Genomic DNA, 14,143 nt, shown 5'->3' with positions numbered 1-14,143 from the left:
AGCCTCCAGTATTTATGCTGCAGTAGTTTATGTGTCGGGGGGCTGGGGTCAGTTTGTTATATCTGGAGTACTTCTCCTGTCCTATTCGGTGTCCTGTGTGAATCTAAGTGTGCGCTCTCTAATTCTCTCCTTCTCTCTTTCTTTCTCTCTCTCGGAGGACCTGAGCCCTAGGACCTGAGCTCCAGGACTACCTGACATGATGACTCCTTGCTGTCCCCAGTCCACCTGGCCATGCTGCTGTTCCAGTTTCAACTGACCTGAGCCCTAGGACCATGCCCCAGGACTACCTGACATGATGACTCCTTGCTGTCCCCAGTCCACCTGGCCATGCTGCTGCTCCAGTTTCAACTTCCACCTGACTGTGCTGCTGCTCCAGTTTCAACTGTTCTGCCTTATTATTATTCGACCATGCTGGTCATTTATGAACATTTGAACATCTTGGCCATGTTCTGTTATAATCTCCACCCGGCACAGCCAGAAGAGGACTGGCCACCCCACATAGCCTGGTTCCTCTCTAGGTTTCTTCCTAGGTTTTGGCCTTTCTAGGGAGTTTTTCCTAGCCACCGTGCTTCTACACCTGCATTGCTTGCTGTTTGGGGTTTTAGGCTGGGTTTCTGTACAGCACTTTGAGATATCAGCTGATGTACGAAGGGCTATATAAATAAATTTGATTTGATTTGATTTTGATTTAATGTGAAGTCTATTTATCTACTTTAAATCAAATCAAACTTTATTTGTCTCATGCGCCAAATACAAAAAGAAATGCTTACTTACAAGTCCTTAACCAACAATGCCCTTACAAGTCCTTAACCAACAATGCCCTTACAAGCCCTTAACCAACAATGCCCTTACAAGCCCTTAACCAACAATGCCCTTACAAGCCCTTAACCAACAATGCCCTTACAAGCCCTTAACCAACAATGCCCTTACAAGCCCTTAACCAACAATGCACTTACAAGCCCTTAACCAACAATGCCCTTACAAGCCCTTAACTAACAATGCCCTTACAAGCCCTTAACCAACAATGCCCTTACAAGCCCTTAACCAACAATGCCCTTACAAGCCCTTATTTCACTCTGTTCCTCTATACCAAGCACAAGAGGAATGGTTGGTTCTTCTACATCTGGGTATTCAGTGTGTAATCTGGAGCCAGAATGCACATTTTTCAGAACCATCTATCTCACACAAACGGCACTGATATAAACACTGACAAGAAAAAGCAACCTGTCTCCCTCTTTTGTATGCATCAGTACTGTTTCCTCAGGGGCATTAAAATATATCCTATCCTGAAGACAGTGTTGTGATTGTGACTCATTTGTATGTATTTTGCATTGTCTCACACACCTCACCTGACTCTGCAGTAGATTCCAACTGATCCAGTTCTCTTCCCTAGAGAATGGCGACAGTTAACTTCTAGGCAACTGGATGGTGCAATGTGTAGCCTAGGTTACCAATTACCCCCACCCACCCCTCCACACACACACACAAAAATCTCATTCATACATTCTTTCTCTCTCACCATCACACACACACACACACACACACACACACACACAAACTAGAATCAAGACGTGGAAATGCAATTAATTTTGTTTCATTCATTTGTCGTGACCCACCCATCAAACAAAGAATACAATGCATGAACACCCATACGACAGGTTGAAAACAACCCGGACAGGACTGTTGTGTCTCTGGGGCTGGTGTCATTTCTTAACCAAGGTGAGTTGTTGCCCTGGGCAGAGAATCAGACAAAGGAATGTAGACAGACTAGAATGACCAGAGCCCTATACTGCGAATGTAGTTTGAGGAGTAAGCAAGGCAACTTTGGGCAACTCTTGAGTTCAACTTGAGATTACCATTCCTACGAAAGTGGCTGACCTTTTAGCCAGGTGCATTTCTATTGCAACGAATCCGTCAGAACTAACCTGCTCCTGGGCAGGCTAACTCTTGGGTAGCTACACTTCTAACTGTGACTAATGCCGGTAATATGATCCAGGTTATCACTCAACCAACTAGAGGTCATACCAATAGTGTTGGATCTGTAACGTCCACTTGTATTGATCGTATTTTCACTAATGCTGCAGAGCTTTGCACCAAAGGCTAGTTATGACGTGGCAGGTGGCAGCTTGGTAGACACAGTTTGTCCCATGAATTAATCCTAAAAACTGAGGATCAGCTGATAACTGAGAAACAAACATTCTGGATAGTATAAAGAGCCTTGAACTATTTATTGATCAGAATTTTTCTAAAAAGAAGCAGGTACATCGAAGCGAACCAGAGAAGACCTTTCCTCGAGCTCCGCGAGCGAAACTGAAGGGAAGCCACCGTCTAGCATTGGAGGGGGACTTTTTATATAACTATGTCTCCAGAAGATAGAGAATTGCTTACAAGCATGAGCAAGCAGTTAAAAAAAACTGGATCTATTGCCTGGGCTCCTGGGGGAGGTTAAGGCCATAAAAACAGGAATTGATTACAGTAATAAAATGATGGAAGAAATACGAGCGGAAAATAAGATATTGAAAACTACCGTGGACTCCCTAAAAGACACTACACAGAGGCTATAGTATGATAATAAAACATAAAACAATGAAAGCCAAATGACTTGATCTAAAATGCAGATGTATGAAAAATAATATTGTTATCATGGGAATAAAGGGGAATGAAAACAAAAACCATCAGTCAACGGAGGAAAAAGTCAAGTTGTTCATGAAACGTAATCTCAAGATGACGGACAAACAGGTGGAAACAATTGATTTTCAATGGCTTCACCGTTTCGGTGGCAGAGGGGAGGGAAGGCCCATTACACATTACAATTCTGTTTTACAAAACATTGTTAGTATGATGGACTTTTTTTATTCATGCAGTATGGAACCTTTGACTATGTGGACATAAAATAAGGTTGGACTTATGGTAATGTAGAATCTTTATGATGAACGTATCCTTTTTTTATTTAGGCAATATGGAACTTTGGACTATATCGGGAAGGCGAAGATGGATAAGTCTGACCTTTTTTCTTTAGAAATACCAAGGTTGTTGTTTTTTTGTTTGCTATGGAATGGACAAATTGTAGAGGTCGGTTATATTATGACTTAAAACCTGCATAGCTTCTTGATTGGAGTGGGCCTATACGATCCTAAAATTATGTGGATATATTGAAGCAACATCTCAAGACATCAGTCTGGAAGTTAAAGCTTGGTCGCAAATGGGTCTTCCCAATTGTTCCCGAATGAATGAGTGTTCATGTGTAAAGGATTAGCATTTCAATTGTTATAATTATTAACTCTGTAGTGACTTCTTAGTTGACCCCCACTTCCCCTTTTGCCGCCATGCTGGTTTAGCCCACTAGGGCACATTCCCCTATCATTTCTTGTAACAGTATTTACTGTTTGTTTATGCATTTCTGTGAATTACTTAATAAATAAATAAATTTAAGTAATAAATAAATGATTTAAGACAATTGATGTATGGAGGACTCATAGTGAAGACTGCAGATAACCAACCATTTCCGGCGTTTGGAATGAGACTAACGTGAGGTAAAGTAAATAATTAATTAATCAGAAGACAGTGGATCAGATATGAAAATGTCTAAAAGGTTATCTTAGGAAATTATAACCTTGTAATCTAAATATTTTTCCTTGGTGCCCCGACTTCCTAGTTAATTAGTTACATGATTAATCAGTTGATTGCGTAATACTAATTACAGAGAATCTTTGATAAAAACTATAAGTCTTCAGTTAATGATAGTAAAGGCACGACACAGTAAATTGCTGTACATGGCAATGCACTCAGGGTGACTAAAAGTAAACAGAAACTTCTCCTGCCAATTCCAAAGATATTTTGGTTTAACAGTACATTACTGTAACCTCACAGCATTGTGGGATAGGCAACTTGCAGCTTTTTCAAACAATTCTGAGTGATAGGATTGAGAGCCATCAAGGTCTGAAGGGAACCAACCAAACAAGGTGTGTGCAACATATACAGTGGGGGGAACAAGTATTTGATACACTGCCGATTTTGCAGGTTTTCCAACTTACAAAGCATGTAGAGGTCTGTAATTTTTTTAATCATAGGTAGACTTCAACTGTGAGAGACGGAATCTAAAACAAAAATCCAGAAAATCATATTGTATGGTTTTTAAATAATTAATTAGCATTTTATTGAAGACATAAGTATTTGATACATCAGAAAATCAGAACTTAATATTTGGTACAGAAACTTTTGTTTGCAATTACAGAGATCATATGTTTCCTGTAGTTCTTGACCAGGTTTGCACACACTGCAGCAGGGATTTTGGCCCACTCCTCCATACAGACCTTCTACAGATCCTTCAGGTTTTGGGGCTGTCGCTGGGCAATTCAGCTCCCTCTGAAGATTTTCTATTGGGTTCAGGTCTGGAGACTGGCTAGGCCACTCCAGGACCTTGAGATGCTTCTTGCGGAGCCACTCCTTAGTTGCCCTGGCTGTGTGTTTTGGGTCATTGTCATGCTGGAAGACCCAGCCACGACCCATCTTCAATGCTCTTACTGAGGGAAGGAGGTTGTTGGCCAAGATCTCGCGATACATGGCCCCATCCATCCTCCCCTCAATACGGTGCAGTCGTCCTGTCCCCTTTGCAGAAAAGCATCCCCAAAGAATGATGATTCCACCTCCATGCTTCACGGTTGGGATGGTGTTCTTGGGGTTGTACTCATCCTTCTTCTTCCTCCAAACACGGCGAGTGGAGTAAAGACCAAAAAGCTCTATTTTTGTCTCATCAGACCACATGACATTCTCCCATTCCACCTCTGGATCATCCAGATAGTCATTGGCAAACTTCAGACGGGCCTGGACATGCGCTGGCTTGAGCAGGGGGACCTTGCGTGCGCTGCAAGATTTTAATCCATGATGGTGTATTGTGTTACTAAATGTTTTCTTTGAGACTGTGGTCCCAGCTCTCCTCAGGTCATTGACCAGGTCCTGCCGTGTAGTTCTGGGCTGAACCCTCACCTTCCTCATGATCATTGATGCCCCTCAAGGTGAGATCTTGCATGGAGCCCCAGACCGAGGGTGATTGAGCGCCATCTTGAACTTCTTCCATTTTCTAATAATTGTGCCAACAGTTGTTGCCTTCTCACAAAGCTGCTTGCCTATTGTCCTGTAGCCTATCCCAGCCTTGTGCAGGTCTACACTTTTATCCCTGATGTCCTTACACAGCTCTCTAGTCTTGGCCATTGTGGAGAGGTTGGAGTCTGTTTGATTGAGTGTGTGGACAGGTGTCTTTTATACAGGTAACGAGTTCAAACAAGTGCAGTTAATACAGGTAATGAGTGTAGAACAGGAGGGCTTCTTAAAGAAAAACTAACAGGTCTGTGAGAGCCAGAATTGTTACTGGTTGGTAGGTGATCAAATACTTATGTCATGCAATAAAATGCAAATTAATTACTTAAAAATCATACAATGTGATTTTCTGGATTTTTGTTTTAGATTCCGTCTCTCATAGTTGAAGTGTACCTATAATTACAGACCTCTACATGCTTTGTAAGTAAGAAAACCTGCAAAATCGGCAGTGTATCAAATACTTGTTCTCCCCACTGTATATGATTAACAAATATTACACTGTAATGAAAAACAATGATTGATTTGCAAATGTGTACATGTATCAACAGTAAAATACTGTGAAGCATTATACTGTAGCATCCTGTAAATTGTGGTGCATTGTTGGAAAATGTTGTGGGCAGGGAAATAATTGCTGTATTTCGAATGGTACTGTAATTCCACCCCACAGAATACACTACCGTACTGTATTTCTGGAGCGCCAAAAACCTTTTGACCACTAGTGGTTGCATGGTACGTCCTTAGGTCTGTTCTACCCTATAGTCACTGCCAGTTTGGAAGCCTTTGTTAATTGTTCCAAACAGTCAAATTCACATTTTTCATCAACTTCGATGGTATTTACATGAAACCAATTCCAAGTAAGGTGACCCCAAGTATGAACAATTACTGTAGCTGGTACTTTGACGAAGTCTTTATGCAACATCATATAAAGCCGGAAATGTAGTACACCAACGGTAGTGTTTTATCATCTTTATTAATATAAATATGTGCCGCCTTAAAATTGCCGTCACATGTGCGCCTATGCCTTGCTTTGGCTTTGTTTACAAACCGTAAGCTAGCTCAAGCAGAAAGTATGACCAAATATACTGGTAACCTTTCACCTGTGGTGTGACTTCAACTGTTAGTGAGGAAGCTACTTACCAGCATGCTGGAATAAGCACACTGTGTTGTGACTGGATGGCATAGTGTAAATTTTATGATACAGTTCTTTCCAAAGAATGATGACATCCAAAAGCAGTGGCTGCTTTTCATTTCGGGTGGACATGCTGCACAGAAAATTACAATCAGGTCACACATGTGCAGTGCACATTTGAGGAAAGTTGTTTTATCAATTGGGGAGAACGTTCGATGGGTCTTGCCAGGAAGCTAATCTTGAAGACATATGCTGTACCGTCTTGAACAGTGGATCTTGCAAGCGCTGACGATAATGTAAGTATCAGAGTTTGACTTATATTTATTTATTTTTATTTCACCTTTATTTAACCAGGTAGGCAAGTTGAGAACAAGTTCTCAGTTACAACTGCGCCCTGGCCAAGATAAAGCAAAGCAGTTCGACACATACAACAACACAGAGTTACACATGGAGTAAAACAAACATACAGTCAAAAATACAGTAGAAAAATAAGTCTATATACAATGTGAGCAAATGAGGTGAGATAAGGGAGGTAAAGGCAATAAATAGGCCAAGGTGGTGAAGTAAATAGAATATAGCAATTAAAACACTGGAATTGCTATATTGTATTTAATTTGCCACCATTGCCTATTTTGAATGGATGAGTCTGACGCGGTAGCCAACATTTTAAGGAGGGGGAGGGGGATCGGGGGGCTAACGTTCGATAACGGAACTGTGGCTTTGCTGCATTATCTTGTGAACTGTATATTTTCTATAACACACCTAATAGTCACTATATGGTTTTTGTTCATCCATCCCTAAGCCCCCTACATTGAGTCTGAGAACTCCCAGCACACAGCTGGCAAGGAAAAACTCTTAGCCAAGAGAGACATGCATAGTGTTAATATTAGCCCTCTGATGCAACTCTGTTCTGGGCCAGCTGCAGCTTAAACTAGGTCTTTCTTTGCAGCACTTGACCATATGACTGGACAATAGTCAAGATAAGATACAACTAGAGTCTGCAGGACTTGCTTTGTGGAGTGTGGTGTCAAAAAAGCGAAAGCATCTCTTAATTACGGACAGACCTCTCCCCATCTTTACAATTATTTAATTTATATGTTTTGACCATGACCGTTTACAATCTAAGTGTCACGCCCTGGTCTTAGTATTTTGTGTTTTCATTATTTATTTGGTCAGGCCAGGGTGTGACATGGGTTTATTTTGTGGTGTGTTTGTGCATTGGGGTTTTTCGCAGGTTTTGGGATTGTGGCTTAGTGGGGTGTTCTAGCAAAGTCTATGGTTGCCTGAGGCGGTTCTCAATCAGAGGCAGGTGATTCTCGTTGTCTCTGATTGGGAACCATATTTAGGCAGCCATATTCTTTGAGTGTTTCGTGGGTGATTGTTCCTGTCTCTGTGTTAGTTGTCATCAGATAGGCTCAGTCACTTTGGTTTTTCTTTTTTCATTGTTTTGGAAGAGAAGAGAATTTCTCCTTGCGGAGATGGTGCAAAATACATCAACACGGTCGGTCCCTGGGATTGGGCTGGCCAACACGATTCGGTTTGCTTGGAAGGAAAAGGAGTTGGAGCCTTTAGGACGGGAAACTTTTGAAAGGATAATATTGATGGGGATTCTAAAGCTGACGGTGAAGGATGTGTTTTGTTTCCAAGGCAACTCGTTGGAGGGAGCATACGACGTGGCACTATATACAGAGGAGAAACACGATGATATCCTGAGAAGGGCAAGAGCAGTGGGAGGTGAGAGGCCGATGAGCCACTATGAAATAACAAGCCTGGCGAAGAACAACTTTAGGGTTGTAACTGTCAACATTTACAACCCTTACGTTAAGGACGAAGAGGTGAGGGCCTTTCTGGGGAGATACATGGATAACGTCTCCTCAGCAAGGCACCTCAAAGACTCCCTTGGGTTTTGGAATGGGAGGAGAGGCTTCCAAGCCCTCCTCAGGAAGGACCCAAAGGGACATGGTGGCTACCTCCATCCTCCTGCTATGTTCTCCCTAGGGGCTGACAGGGGGACGTTGTTTTATGCACGTCAGCCCCCATTTTGCAGGCGCTGTATGGCCTACGGCCACATATTTGCCTCGTGCAGCACAAGAAAATGCAGATTTTGTGGATCTGAGGAACACGAGGCGAGGGATTGTGACAAGCCTAAGGCGTGCCACGGGTGTGGCTCGTCAGCACACCTGTGGCGGGGTGCCCGGCTCGTCAGAGGTCATATGCGTCTGCGTCTGGGGGGGAGCAGGAGCGGGGGATGGGGGAAGAAGAGGAGGGGAAGGAAGCATGCCTCATGACCAGAGTACAGGTCCAGAGGGGAAGGCCGCAAGGAAGGAGGAGGAGCAAGAAGCGGCGGATGGAAAAGATAAGGAAACAGAAGGCACGGGAGTAGGAGAACCAGGAAAAGCGGCGGAAGAAGGCAACAGAGTGGAGGAGCATGAGAGAGAAGAAAGCGAGGGAGGAGTGTTGGAGATGGAGACGTTGGAAGAGCAAGTGGACTGGGGGAAATTGCCCTGGTGGAAGAGATGAGGGGTATGGTGGAGGAGCTGGCGGGGGGGGGGTGGTATCTCTCCACTGCCGCCATCACCAAAGAAGAGAATGAAGAGGAGGGTGCGATTGGCCGACAGTGAGAGGGAGGGGATGGCCAAGAGAGTGATGGGGGTGGGAGAAACCTCTGGGTTGCTGCTGGTTTCCCCAGGCCCTCAACTTCTGTTGGGTGGGGACACACCTAACAAGACTCAGGACTGGGTACAGGAGGAGGTGGGGAGTTTTTTGTTTGGGGATTTTTTTCCAAACCAGCTGCAGCACTGGGGAGGGGGAGGAGTGTGGGGGTAGACCCAGGGTGCAGGGCACACCGGAGCCAAACACTATTCCTGTATCCTGGGTTGGTGAGATGGAGGAAGAGGGGGGGATGTCGGGAGTACGGATGGTGTTCTCACTGGTAGATATGGAGCAGGGGAGCATCGGGTGAGTCTCCTGTTTTTTTTTTTTTTTTTCTGTCTGGGTTTAGAATTTGAGTGTATTACATGTTTGAATTTTATTTTTTCATGGGGTCTAATTTTACTTTTGTTAGTTGAAATGTAAGGGGTTTAAGGGATTTTGTTAAGAGGAGGGCGGTTTTTAGTTATTTGGAGGGTGTGGGGTTTGATTTTTGTTTTTTACAGGAGGTTCACCTGAGGGATGGAGGGGATGTTAGTAAGTTTAAGAGGGAGTGGGACAAGGGGGAGTCGGTTTGGGGTATTGGGGGGGTGCACTCATCGAGGGTAGGGATTTTGTGTGGGCACAGGGAGTTAAAAGTGGAGGATTCTTTTGTGGTAATGCAGGGGAGGGTTATAGGGGTGGATGTCACGATAAGGGATTGTAAATTTAGATTAGTGGTGGTGTATGGGCCACAGGTGGTGGCAGACAGGAGGGAGATGGTGGACTGTCTGACGCCCCTGTGTGTCACAAATAGGAAATTAGTGATAGGGGGGGATTTTAATACAGATTTAGGAATAGGGGGGATAGCAGTGCAGGCGCCATTACCAGGCTAATGGCTTGCCATGGTCTGGTTGATGGTGGTCTGCACACTACTCCGAAAATGGCCGGTCCTACATGGCGCAACTCCAGGGGGGTTGAGCGGAGGCTTGACTATATTTTTGTACCCAGATCTTTGGGTAAGTTGTCTGGGCGGCTGTTGCCTGTTTTCTTTTCGATCACGACGGGGTGCTCTTGCAGGTGGGGTCGCCAGTCTGCCTCTTTGGTAGGGGGTACTAGAAGTTAGATCGGGATGTGCTGGAGGAGCAGGCTTTTGTTGACGGGTTTTATGGTTTCTTTTGGAGGCTTGAAGGCCTCCGGTCCATGTGCGAGGGGGTGTTAGAGTGGTGGGAATTAGTTAAGGTGAGGATTAGGGCTTTTATAATAGGGTATTGCAAGAGGAAAAAAAGGGAGGAGAGGAGGGAGGTGGATCGTATCCAAAGGTTAATTGAACTCGAGTACGAGGCAGGCAACCTCGGCGGGTCGTTTGACTGGGAGAGATCCGCAACCCTAAAGGCGCAGCTCAGGGAGTTGCAGGAGCGGAAGGCTCGAGATTCCCTGGAGCGTGCGCATAGTGGCTTTCTAGAACACAATGAGACTTGTTCTGCTATGTTCTTTAAGTCGGTTAGGGCCAGACAGAGTAGGAAGGTAATGCATGGCGTTAGGGAAGAAAATGGTAGTATAGTTAGAGAACCAGAGGATATGGTCAGGGTGACAACTGATCATTTCCAAGGTTTATTTAAGGAAAGGGAAATAGATGTAGAGCAGGGAAATGTGTTTTTAGAGCAGCCGGAGATGCCAGTCTGTATGGAGCAGCCAGAGCTGCCAGTCTGCATGGAGCAGCCAGAGCTGCCAGTCTGCATGGAGCATCCAGAGCTGCCAGTCTGTATGGAGCAGCCGGAGCTGCCAGTCTGTATGGAGCAGCCGGAGCTGCCAGTCTGCATGGTGCTGCCGGAGCTGCCAGTCTGCATGGAGCTGCCGGAGCAGCCAGTCTGCATGGAGCAGCCAGAGCAGCTAGAGCCGCCAGTCAGCCAGGATCTGCCAGTCAGCCATGATCTTCCAGATCCGCCAGTCAGCCAGGATCTTCCAGATCAGCCAGTCAGCCAGGATCTTCCAGATCCGCCAGTCAGCCAGGATCCGCCAGTCAGCCAGGATCTTCCAGATCCGCCGGTCAGCCAGGATCCGCCAGTCAGCCAGGATCTTCCAGATCCGCCAGTCAGCCATGATCTTCCAGAACCGCCAGTCAGCCAGGATCTGCCAGAACCCCCAGCTAGTCAGGATCTGCCAGAGCCAACTACCTGCCTGAGCTTCCTCTCAGTACTGGGCTTCCTCTCGGTACTAGTCATCCTCTCAGTAATGGGCTTCCTTTCAGTACCGAGCTACCCCTCAGTACCGAGCTACCCCTCAGTCCCGAGCTTCCCCTCAGTCCCGAGCTTCCACCTCAGTCCAGTGGGGTCCTTGGTGAGGGTTATTAGGCCAAGGTCGGCGGCGAGGGTCGCCAATCAAAGGACGCGTTACAGGGGGACTAAGACTTGGTTGGAGTGGGGTCCACATCCCGAGCCGGAGCCGCCACCGTGGACAGACGCCCACCCGGACCCTCCCCTATGGGTTTAGGTGTGCGGCCGGGTGTCCGCACCTTGGGGGGTTCTGTCACGCCCTGGTCTTAGTATTTTGTGTTTTCTTTCTTTATTTGGTCAGGCCAGGGTGTGACATGGGTTTATTTTGTGGTGTGTTTGTGTATTGGGGTTTTTCGTAGGTTTTGGGATTGTGGCTTAGTGGGGTGTTCTAGCAAAGTCTATGGTTGCCTGAGGCGGTTCTCAATCAGAGGCAGGTGATTCTCGTTGTCTCTGATTGGGAACCATATTTAGGCAGCCATATTCTTTGAGTGTTTCGTGGGTGATTGTTCCTGTCTCTGTGTTAGTTGTCATCAGATAGGCTGTTTCGGTTTTCACGTTACGTTTATTGTTTTTGTATTGTTCGTGTTTTCATCTTCATTAAAGATGTATCGATTTAACCACGCTGCATTTTGGTCCGACTCTCCTTCGACGGAAGAAAACCGTAACACTAAGGTAACACCAAGTAATTTAGTCTCCACAACTTTCAGCCACACCATTCATTACCAGATTCAGCTGAGGTCTAGAATTTAGGGAATGATTTGAACCAAATACAATGCTCTTTGTTTTAGAGTGTTCAAGAGTTGTTTAGTTGTTTATTACTGGCCACCCATTCCAAAAAAGACTGCAACTATTTATTAAGGGTTTTAGTGACTTAAATAGCTATGGTTGCTGATGCGTATATGGTGGTATTATCAGCATAGATGTACACACATGCTTTGTACAGTACACCACACTTTACATTTCTGACATTAGAGAAGCCTCTGAGTTCTATAGTATAGATATCTCTGAATCCACAATAAGGTTGCACAGCCATTACATAAGTCTTTTGAACAACAGGTTATGGTCAATTCCTCATCAATCCATGGAGCCTTAACAGTTATAACAGTCAGTTTCATAACAGGTGCATGTTTATCAATAATTGGGAAGAAGTAATTTCATAAATTCAGCAAGTGCAGTGTCTGTAAGATGATCCTTATTAATCACATCAGACCAACAAATAGTTTTAACATCATCCACATGAGAAATATTTTGTATGATCTCTTATATACTATTTTAGGTCCAGCTTTTGGAACTTTGGCTTTCCTGGATATAGCCACTATATTGTGATCACTGCATCCAATGGGTACGGATACAGATTTAAAACAACATTATACAATATTCGTAAAAATGTGGATGATCTTGTTCCTGTAGTGTTTGTAAACACCCTGGTAGGTTGATTAATAACCTGAACCAGATTACAGGCACTGGTTACAGTGAGAAGCTTCCTCTTGAGCAGACAGCTTGATGAAAACCAGTCAATATTCAGGTCCCCAAGAAAGTAGACCTCTCTGTTTACATCTCTTACACTATCAAGCATTTCACACATATTATTTAGATACTGACTATTAGCACTTGGTGGCCTATAGAAACACCCCAAAAGAGAAGTTTTTAGGTATTCATTTCAAATCTGCACCAATTGAGCATTTCAGGCACACCAACATTTCCAAATACAAACATTCAAATGTTTCACAAAAGACTGCACAACCAAATACTGCATATTTCAAATTGAGTACTTCAACAACACCGGAAAACAAATTGTTGTATGAGTAGATCACTAGGCAAATGAATTGATAGCATGATAACTACAGGCTACGTAGACACGGTCCTGGATCTCCTCTTCAACGAGGTCACTGTAGGAGTCTGCCCAGTGTGACAGGCCTGACAAGGAGGAGGCCATCGCTGGACTTGTTTCCGGCTTCAATCTTGGGGGTTCCTGAAGCCAAGTGGGTGACTGAGGTCTGCTTGATTGAAATGGGACACGTGGGTCCCCCTCCTCTCCTGCTCCACTCCCCATCAATATCTGCAGTTGGTTGCATTTCCTGAAGCCTAAGTCATTCGCTTTTACGTGATACGATCTCACACTTTGTTTCATTGACATGAGATTAATGTTACAAATTGTACAAATCAATGGGTCCTACACAAAGTAGGGCGGCCGGGTGCCTATATTAGGCGTATGGCTCTATTTTATTTTATGTTTATGTCAAATGATGTCTCCATTATTTCTCACCTTTTATTTCTTATGAGTGTTCATGTTGATACACATTTTGGCTATGCTGGCATATTGTAAATGATCAAATAAATGTCTGATCAATAAATACACATCTGAACATACTGTCATGTATAATGCTAATGCATAATGCTAATGTGTCTAAGCTTCTAAATTGACTCAAACTTGACTAGTTCTTGTGAAGTATATTATTGAAGTAACTGTATTCTGTAATGCTGTTTGTCTGACATCCAACAGTCCATTTTCAGCTGTTGATCATTAAAGCCTTTTGCAGAGAAAATGGGTTGAGGCATACTATTTAAGCTCAGAATGAGTAGTCTATTGTTTACCATGTCATCAATGACATGTGGCCCACTGTTTAGCTTGTTACCTGGCAACAACTACAAGGGTGTTTTAAAGAGCTGTCAGTCAAGGTGAGCTGATGAATATAAGCTCCCCGCCCACTCAGCCGGTTCTTTCAAGCTTCCTGGTAGTTAGAGATGAGAGAAAATGTCAAATGTATTCAATTCTGAGCATTGTAATAGCATAAAGATATAATGGGTGATGTTTTGGTCATTCAAATGCTATTTTTACTTGGGAAATAGGATGAATGTGTGGGACCTTTAAGGCCTCTAGAAGTGCAATTGTAAAATACTTAAGTGTGGTATTTTATATCACTTGCACTTTTAGAGTCCTTAACAAAGGCTTCCAAACTGGTATTCATTGATTTGCTGTAATATGTAAACACAATACCTAGCGGCCAACCTG

The sequence above is a fragment of the Oncorhynchus tshawytscha genome, linkage group LG06 (assembly GCF_018296145.1).
Source record: "Oncorhynchus tshawytscha isolate Ot180627B linkage group LG06, Otsh_v2.0, whole genome shotgun sequence".
Lineage (NCBI taxonomy): Eukaryota > Metazoa > Chordata > Actinopteri > Salmoniformes > Salmonidae > Oncorhynchus > Oncorhynchus tshawytscha.
Note: the sequence above shows the minus strand (reverse complement) of the source record.